This window comes from Bos mutus, chromosome 5 (genome assembly GCF_027580195.1).
Source record: "Bos mutus isolate GX-2022 chromosome 5, NWIPB_WYAK_1.1, whole genome shotgun sequence".
NCBI lineage: Eukaryota > Metazoa > Chordata > Mammalia > Artiodactyla > Bovidae > Bos > Bos mutus.
Window position 1 is genome coordinate 5,535,145 of NC_091621.1, and position 10,069 is coordinate 5,545,213.

The window sequence follows — 10,069 nt, forward strand, 5'->3', positions numbered from 1 at the left end:
TCACGGATACCTTGGGCATTATTTGAATTTAAAACACATAATTGTATATACAGTCACCAGTCAACTGATATACCATAGCCACAATGTTTACTTGAGTAAAGGTCTGAGATTAGAGTTCTATATCATGTTTCTTCACTAAACCACACTTATAAACTATTTGGTGAGCAGAATCCTCCTTGAACTTTACTACTTTCCCCAATCTTTTACACTAGTTCTGCTCATCTTTAATTTCACTGTAATTCTTCTTAGTAATTCACTTATATCAAATCTTTCCAAAAAATTCATAAAGCATTCAAAAGACGTTTCACAGAAATACCTCTCTGTTTACACTTCTAGGATGTTAGTTTAGTAATAATTCAGTTCAGTTCAGTCGCTCAATCGTGTCCAACTCTTTGCGACCCCATGAATCGCAGCATGCCAAGCCTCCCTGTCCATCACCAACCCCTGGAGTTTACCCAAACTCATGTCCATTGAGTCGGTGATGCCATCCAGCCATCTCATCCTCTGTCATCCCCTTCTCCTCCTGTCCCCAATCCCTTTCAGCATCAGGGTCTTTTCCAGTGAGTCAACTCTTTGCATGAGGTGGCCAAAGTATTGGAGTTAGTAATATTTATGTTAATATAATAAGAAGCACAAGTGGGATATACATGTTTGGGAACAATAGCAACTCAAAAGGTGGGAATAGAAGTGTCTAGATATTCAGCAAGCCATAGATGTGTTCTAGGTGTCTATCTGTGTATTTTGAGACTAGAGAGCAGTTTAGGCAGGTGGATGAGGTTAACAGAGCTTCTGTGAAATATAACATTGAGTTCTTACTAGGTCCAAACATCTCAGTGTTGCTTTAGTCTTATCTCATTTAATCTCAGCAACTAATGAAGTTTAAAGAGGTTAGGTCATCGTCCAGTGACATACCAAGTTAGTAAGTGGCAGTAACAAAATTTAAACACAGAATGTCTTATTCCAAAGCTGGTATTTTAACTCTTTCTTCATAATATTTCCTTTGAAGAGTGAATATTTTCTTTGGAGAGTTTTAGGAATGAACCAGAGGAGAAAGGGCAGAGGTAGCTTCAAGGATACTGTTCCTATTGTTGTTTAGTCACTAAGTCGTGTCCGACTTTTTTGTGACCCCGTGGACTGTAGCCCACCAGTTTCCCCTGTCCATGGTATTTCCCAGGCAAGAATACTGGAGTGGGTTTCCATTTCCCTTTTCCAGGGTATATTCCTGACCCAGGGATTGAACCTGCGTCTCCTGCACTGCTGCTGCTGCTGCTGCTAAGTTGTTTCAGTCGTGTCCAACTCTGTGCTACCCTACAGACAGCAGCCCACCAGACTCCCCCATCCCTGGGATTCTCCAGACAAGAACACTGGAGTGGGTTGCCATCTCCTTCTCCAGTGCATAAAAGTGAAAAGTGAAAGTGAAGTCGCTCAGTCGTGTCCGACTCTTAGAGACCCCATGGACTGCAGCCCACCAGGCTCCTCCATCCCTGGGATTTTCCAGGCAAGAGTACTGGAGTGGGGTGCCATTGCCTTCTCCGCTAGCACACAGACTCTTTATGCCTGAGCCACCTGGGAAGCCCACAGTCTCAGAGATACAACATATATCAGTTGTTTTGCCTTTTGGGAAGAGCCCCTGATTTTCTTTTCAGTTAACACTCCTTCCTTGCTCTCAGGTCCACATACATGATACAGGATTTACCTCCTGGCTCTAGCTCTAGTAATAAACACGTGACCCAGAAATGGCCAATGAAAATACTTCATTCCTCTAACCACAGTGACTGGCTAAAATATGGACACATAACTCAAGTCAGGCTAATGAGGGTCATGCTTAGGACAATTTCTAGTAATACTGAAAAAGTAGAGTACTTCTTCACCCTTTAATTCTCCACTCCCAGGATCACTAGTGAAGAACCATGGAAGCAACAGGCATCACTGATGTTGGCAAAATCCTGTCTGATTATGAAATCAACATAGGAAAGCAGAGTGATGAAAAGAAAGAGACCAGTGAGTAATCAGTTTTTAAGCTTCTGGATCCAGCCATACCTGAAGTCTGCAAGAGCAGAGACTAATGATGTACAAAACCCAGTGTAAATTCCAGTTCTTGTCCTCAAGGAGCTGCTTGTTGAACTTAGATCCCAAGGATATGTTAATCTTATATCAAACAAAAAATAAATTTAAAATATACTTATCTAATCAAGTGTGTCTTTATCTACCTGTCTGTCTTTATTTACCTCCCTTTTTTCCTTATTCTTCTCATCATTTCTCCATTACCTTTCTGACCTACTAAACATGACTAATTATAATTTTTTCTTGTCTGGAAATATATTTTCTGTCTCAGTCTACAGAAAAACATGCATGTACAAAAGCACAAATATTTTAGCTGTGCAACCTCTTTTCAAATGAAATCTTATCTGGAATTTCGGGATATAAAATTGTAGCTCTTTGGTTTAAATGAGGCACAGGTGACCCGAGGAGCACAGACTGACAACCCCTGCTATGACAACGCTTTTATCTGACAGGTCTCTGATTTATAATAAATGATGGTGGATCTTGACAAAGCACAGAATAGAATTTTGATAAACCTAACAGTTTTTGAAAGCTCTGCCAAATCTTGTCAAATACTACAAAGATCCATCAAAATGACAATCTGCACACTCTGCCAATATCATTATTTCTTTAAAACAAGCAGAAAATTCATTAAATTAAGCGAAAAAAGAAAATGTAGAAATAGTTGTCTCGTATCATCATTTCTTTTTGTTTTAACAAGTAGCTTATAAAACAGGAGTTAGATATGGAACCAACAAGGCAATTTGATCATGGAAACAGTTTCAAACAGATTAGATTAGAAAATAGAGAAAGGAGTATCTTTGGAGAGTTCAAGTCTGCATTTTAAGTGCCCGTGGCTTCAGCAAACAACAGCAACTCTGAAAAAAAAAATCAAAGAGTAAACAATTTTAAGCAGTAAATCAACAAAATCATCATCATCATTACCACCAGCACCAGTGTCATGATCATTATCACATTCATTACCATCATCAATACCATCACCTTCACCATCCTCCTCATCATTACTCTCAACACAACCACCACCAGCATCATCACCATCTTCATCCCCATCTCTAATGTTTTGACCACTGATCCTGAATTGGACACTATGCAAAGTGGGCCATGTGTAACATCTTGGTTCATCTTTAAGCATGGCCCTCTGAGGGAAGCATACCCATTTGAATGCAGAGTTCCAAAGAATAGCAAGGAGAGATAAGAAAACCTTCTTCAGTGATCAATGCAAAGAAATAGAGGAAAACAATAGAATGGGAAAGACTAGTGATCTCTTCAAGAAAATCAGAGATACCAAAGGAATCTTACATTCAAAGATGGGCATAATAAAGGACAGAAATGGTATGGACCTAACAGAAGCCAAAGATATTAAGAAGAGGTGGCAAGAATACACAGAAGAACTATACGAAAAAGATCTTCATGACCCTGATAGCCACGATGGTGTGATCACCCACCTAGAGTCAGACATCCTGGAATGTGAAGTCAAGTGGGCCTTAGGAAGCATCACTACAAAAAAGTCTAGTGGCGGTGATGGAATTCAAATCCTAAAAGATGCTGCTTCTAAAGTGCACTCTATATGCCAGCAAATTTGGAAAACTCAGCAATGGCCACAGGACTGGAAAAGGTCAATTTTCATTCCAATCTCAAAGAAGGGCAATGCCAAAGAATGTTCCAACTACCACACAATTGCACTCATCTCACACGCTAGCAAAGTAATGCTTAAAATTCTCTAAGCCAGGCTTCAAAAGTATGTGAACCATGAACTTCCAGATGTTCGAGCTGGATTTAGAAAAGGCAGAGGAACCAGAGATCAAATTGACAACATCTGTTGGATCATAGAAAAAGCAAGAGAATTCCAGAAAAACATATACTTCTGTTTTAGTGATTACACCAAAGCCTTTGACTGTGTAGATCACAACAAACTGTTGAAAATTCTGAAAGAGATGGGAATACCAGACCACCTGACCTGCCTCCTGAGAAATCTGTATGCAGGTAAAGAAGCAACAGTTAGAACTGAACATGTAACAACAGACAGGTTCCAAATTGGGAAAGGAGTACATCAAGGCTATATGTTGTCACCCTGCTTATTTAACTTACATGCAGAGAACATCATGTTAAATGCCGAGCTGGATGAAGCACAAGCTGGAATCAAGATTGCAGGGAGAAATATCAATAATCTCAGATATGCAGATGATACCACCCTTATGGCAGAAAGTGAAAAGGAACTAAAGAGCCTCTTGATGAAGGTGAAAGAAGAGAGTGAAAAAGCTGGCTTAAAACTCAACATTCAAAACATGAAGATCATGGCATCTGATCCCATCACTTCATGGCAAATAGATGGAGAAACAATGGAAACAGTGACAGACTTTATTTTCTTGGGCTCCAAGATCACTGCAGATGATAGCAGCCATGAAATTAAAAGACACTTGCTCCTTGGAAGAAAAGCTATGACCAACCCAGACAGCATATTAAAAAGCAGAGACATTACTTTGCCGACAAAGCTATGGTTTTTTGACTAGCTTTGCTAGTCAAAGCTATGGTTTTTCCACCAAGAGTTTACGAGAATTCCCTTTTCTCCACACCCAGGAGAAGGAGATTTTTGAACTAATAGAAATAGACAGTAGAATGGTGGCTGCCAGGGGCTAAGGGTGGGGGAAATGGGGAGATGTTGGGGAAAGGGTTAAAACCTCCAGTTAAAAGATAAGGAAATTCTGGGGATCTAATGTTGAGCACAGTGATGATAGTTTACAAAACTGTATTATATACTTGAAAGTTCCTAAGAGAGTGGATCTTAAATGTAATCATCACATATACTCACACACACAAAAGTTAACTTTTGTGAAGTGATGGAGGGGTTAACTAACCTTATTATGTCAGTCATTTTATAATATATACATATATCAAATGATCAAGTCCTATACCTTAAACTTACACAATATTACGTGTCAATTATAGCCCAATAAAACCAAAGGGGGAAAAGGAGATGTAGGTTTTATTATTACTTACATCTATTCTAAAGAAGAAAATACAGACCTAAAAGACTGTGAAATTTTCCAGGAATCCTTTCTAGGAATCCTTACTAGTAACAGTAATCTCTCTGTAATAAACCACTGGATTTCATGTTAGAAAGGACTTTGGGCCTGAACCCTGATCTTTCTAGCCCCCAATATTTGTAATCTGGGGTCTAAAGGGTGCCTTAAGAACATGATCATCATAGCTAATATTTGTTTAGCTTTTACAAGATGCTTTACATATATCACTTATATCTCATAGCAACCCTTTGTAGTAGGCACTATTATTTCCCCCATATTAGAAAAAAGGAAATAGAGGTTTAGAAAGGTTTGGAAACTTGCTCAAGATGAGAAACCCAGGTGGAGGCAAAGCCAACCTTTAGATTTCAATCCATCCTACTTCCAAACCATTTTTAACCTGGTACAAATCAGCATGTCCAATGTACAAAGGGATTGTGTTCTAATTTGTTTGTTTAGAATTGGTACCTGTTTTCTCACAGAAACAATTTCTAAAGGGTAGGGCTCCCAGATCAACCCCCAGAGGCTTATTTATGCCTTGATGTTGTTCAATTTTATCTATTTGCAGGAAAAAAAATGCAGGAACAAGATGTTTCAATGGTGGTAATGAAAGTAAATACAAAAGTGATGCAATGAATGAAGAATGTTTTTTAAATCTTAAACGTCTGTCTTGGGGAACTCAAAAATGACTAGAAGAGGTAAAGGAGGTAAGTGAAAAGTTTTGTTAAGATTATGAACATTTCTCCCAACCAATTTCGAGCATTTTAGAGGTGATTACTTGCTGACTGTTTGTTGTGAATTTCCCATTCCTTGGTCCTGATGCACCAGCAATATTTATTGAGTATCAAGAAAGATAAAAGGTTCTTTTTTATAGTTTTGCACCGAACAAAGAGGCGTTTGATATAAAATAAAATGCATGAACTTTGGAACCATACAGACAAGGATTAAAAATCACAGCTCTGCCAAACAGAGAAGCAATTAAGAAATCTCAGTTCCACTTTAGCAGGGCTTAAGTGAGTTTGTAAGTGGAAAGCATTAACTTTCGGGGTTTCTGGTCATTTCTCTAAAGAGAATAGGATACGAGATCTTGGGCATTATATATATTATGTAGTTTGAGTAATTGGGTGGCTAAGTAGAAAGGCTGAAATTAAGACAGGCGAAAATTTATTATGAAAAACCAAAAAAAAAAAAAAAAAGAAATCTAAATGAGCAGAAATTAGCATGTAAAAAGCATCAACTCTGATTCTAGCCTTGAAAAAAATCAGTCTATGAACAAAATGGTACTACTAATGAATGCGAAAAGAAGAGGCATTGAACTGGTAATCTTCCAAGATGTTCTTCTCTGCAGTCAAGCGTAAAAAAAAAAAAAAAGATGGTGAAAATGGAACCAGTTGCATTTTTTTTGTTCTTGCTCAAACTGCTTTTACATAAAACCAGAAAGCAAATCTTGATCCATTGTTTAAAAATACCCAGAAAGTACTGCAAATTTCTCAAGAATAATTGTTAGGGGACTTCCCTGGCAGTGCAGTGGTTAAGACTTCACCTTCCAATGCAGGAGGTGTGGTTAGATCCCACATGCATCATGGCCATAAAACCAAAACATAAACAACAGAAGCAATACTGTACAATATTCAATAGACTTTAAAAATGATCCACATCAAAAAAAATTATTTTAAAAAAATGATTGTTAGAAATTGACATTCTCTTGAAAACTTGATAACCATCTATTTTTATTAAATATTTTACTTCCTTTCAATTTGTACTCTTGCAAAGAAGTTCTTCAATAATGTTGACTGTACTAATAGCTTTAAAATCCAAATCAAATTCTCACCCTGATATTTAAGAACCAACTGAATGCAGCTATTTACAGTTCTTTTTTAGGACAAAAATAACTTTAAATACAACAGATCTTTTCTCAGGCTGTCAATGATACAGTAAAGAAAGATTTTTTTAAACCCGTAAAATGTCAATAAGTATCTTTTGTATGAAAGGTAATTTCTAAAAAGGTATTTATTTCCCCAATTTGAAAAATAAACATGCAGGTAAATCAACAGTTTCTATTGGGTTCCTTTTAGAGTTTTGCAAAACCCAGAAGCTTTTTCTCTTTTGACAGCATTCTTCTCTCCATAAAAGAAATAATGTTTAGGAGCACATTTCATTATTTACAAATGGAGTGACCATGGCCACAAACTGAGAAAAGAACATGCAGGTCTGTTAAGCATCTCAAGATGAATGGTTCCCTTGGAAACTGACAACACACCCTGTTTCCTCATGTCTACTGCCAAGGGGAGGGAGTCCCACATCCACTAGGTAAAAGGGTTGATCTGGGGTTTGGATTGGGGACTACACCACAGACTGAGGGCAGAGAGAGCCATGAAGCCATCTACTGGGCTACAGAAGTTCTCTTGTGTTACTTCTTCAAAAATTGTTTAAAGCTCTGGGCATAACAATCTAGATTCTGTTTATATAATATATACTTAATAATGGGGTGATTATCTGATATACAAATGGGCCTTTTCTCTCCTGCTGTAGTTGGTAATATGTTACATTCCCAGATCAAAGTTAGCATGGTTAAAAAAAAAAAAAAAAAGTGAGCCCTGTTAAAGCTACATTCAATAAGAAAGCAGTTGGCCTGGTCTCAGGACCCCAAGGACTTCATATATATGTAAAATTTGTTGAAGAGTTACTGTGTGCCAGGGTTTACTTGACATACATTTTCTGCATTAATGCTCACAGTGGCCTGATAAGGCTGGTATTAATCTTTAGGCTTAAATACTGAGACGGAAGAAGGTTAAAACCTTGCCAGGGATCTTCCAGCTAGTCATGGTGTTCAGATTAGCTTACACTGACTACAGTGGTTAATGATGCAGCTACCTCCAGTATCCCCCTTACAGCCCTCACCGACTCAGTGTGCTCCAGCTGATGGAGCTCTGAGCATGGGGATCTTGGGACCTAAAGGGCTCTTTTTGGAAACCTGTAAGGCACTTTCAATGACATGTGTTTATAGCAGGCTGGAAGCACCAGGAAATTATTGCAGCTTTATCTCACTCCAATGACCCTCCTGCTCAATCTACCCCAAGCCCTTGTCCCTCAGGTAGGATTATTCTGAGATATGTGTTTCATACTGTTTCCCAGAATTTCCCTATGGTATTACATTTCAGTTGCCCACTGAGGCCACTGGTTTCATAATACCCTATTTACTGGCTTCATCCTCTCCCTGTAGCACTTGTCAACTCCCCTAACAATGTTCCTTGTACTTGCCAATAAGCAACTTAACATTCAAATCCTTTCCTAAGGGTTTGGTTTGGGAAGAAACTCTAAGACAGTCATAAAACACAGCTCAGATATATAACTAGTCCTTAGGAGTATTTCTTTTCAGGTTTCTACAAAGACCACAAATGAAGAGTGTAAAGGAACACAATATAGAAGGAGAATTATATGCATTTTATTATTCAGTTAAAAACAATGGTATTAATAAAGACAGGATCAGTTCAGTTCAATCACTCAGTCATGTCCGACTCTTTGCGACCCCATGAATTGCAGCACACCAGGTCTCCCTGTCCATCACCAACTCCCGGAGTTCACCGGACCCACGTCCATCGAGTCAGTGATGCCATCCAGCCATCTCATCCTCTGTCGTCCCCTTCTCCTCCTGCCCCCAATCCCTCCCAGCATCAGAGTCTTTTCCAATGAGTCAACTCTTCGCATGAGGTGGCCAAAGTACTGGAGTTTCAGCTTTAGCATCATTCCTTCCAAAGAAATCCCAGGGCTGATCTCCTTCAGAATGGACTGGTTGGATCTCCTTGCAGTCCAGGGGGCTCTCAAGAGTCTTCTCCAACACCACAGTTCAAAAGCATCAATCCTTCAGTGCTCAGCCTTCTTCACAGTCCAACTCTCACATCCATACATGACCACAGGAAAAACCATAACCTTGACTAAACGGACCTTCGTTGGCAAAGTGATGTCTCTGCTTTTGAATATGCTATCTAGGTTGGTCATAACTTTCCTTCCAAGGAGTAAGCATCTTTTAATTTCATGGCTGCAAAAACCATCTGCGGTGATTTTGGAGCCCAAAAATATAAAGTCTGACACAGTTTCCACTGTTTCCCCATCTATTTCCCATGAAGTGATGGCACAGGATGCCATGATCTTCGTTTTCTGAATGTTGAGCTTTAAGCCAACTTTTTCACTCTGCACTTTCACTTTCAACAAGAGGCTTTTTAGTTCCTCTTCACTTTCTGCCATGAGGGTGGTGTCATCTGCATATCTGAGGTTATTGATATTTCTCCCAGCAATCTTGATTCCAGCTTGTGTTTCTTCTAGTCCAGCGTTTCTCATGATGTACTCTGCATATAAGTTAAATAAGCAGGGTGACAATATACAGCCTTGACATACTCCTTTTCCTATTTGGAACCAGTCTGTTGTTCCATGTCCAGTTCTAACTCTTGCTTCATGACCTGCATACAGATTTCTCAAGAGGTAGGTCAGGTGGTCTGGTATTCCCACCTCTTTCAGAATTTCCCACGTTTTATTGTGATCCACACAGTCAAAGGCTTTGGCATAGTCAATAAAGCAGAAATAGATGTTTTTCTGGAACTCTCTTGCTTTTTCCATGATCCAGCGGATGTTGGCAATTTGATCTCTGGTTCCTCTGCCTTTTCTAAAACCAGCTTGAACAGCTGGAAGTTCACGGTTCATGTACTGCTGAAGCCTGGCTTGGAGAATTTTGAGCATTACTTTACCAGCATGTGAGATGAGTGCAATTGTGCGGTAGTTTGAGCATTCTTTGGCATTGCCTTTCTTTGGGACTGGAATGAAAACTGACCTTTTCCAGTCCAGTGGCCACTGGTGAGTTTTCCAAATTTGCTGCCATATTGAGTGCAGCACTTTCACAGCATCATCTTTCAGGATTTGAAATAGCTCAACTGGAATTCCATCACCTCCACTAGCTTTGTTCATAGTGATGCTTTCTAAGGCCCACTTGA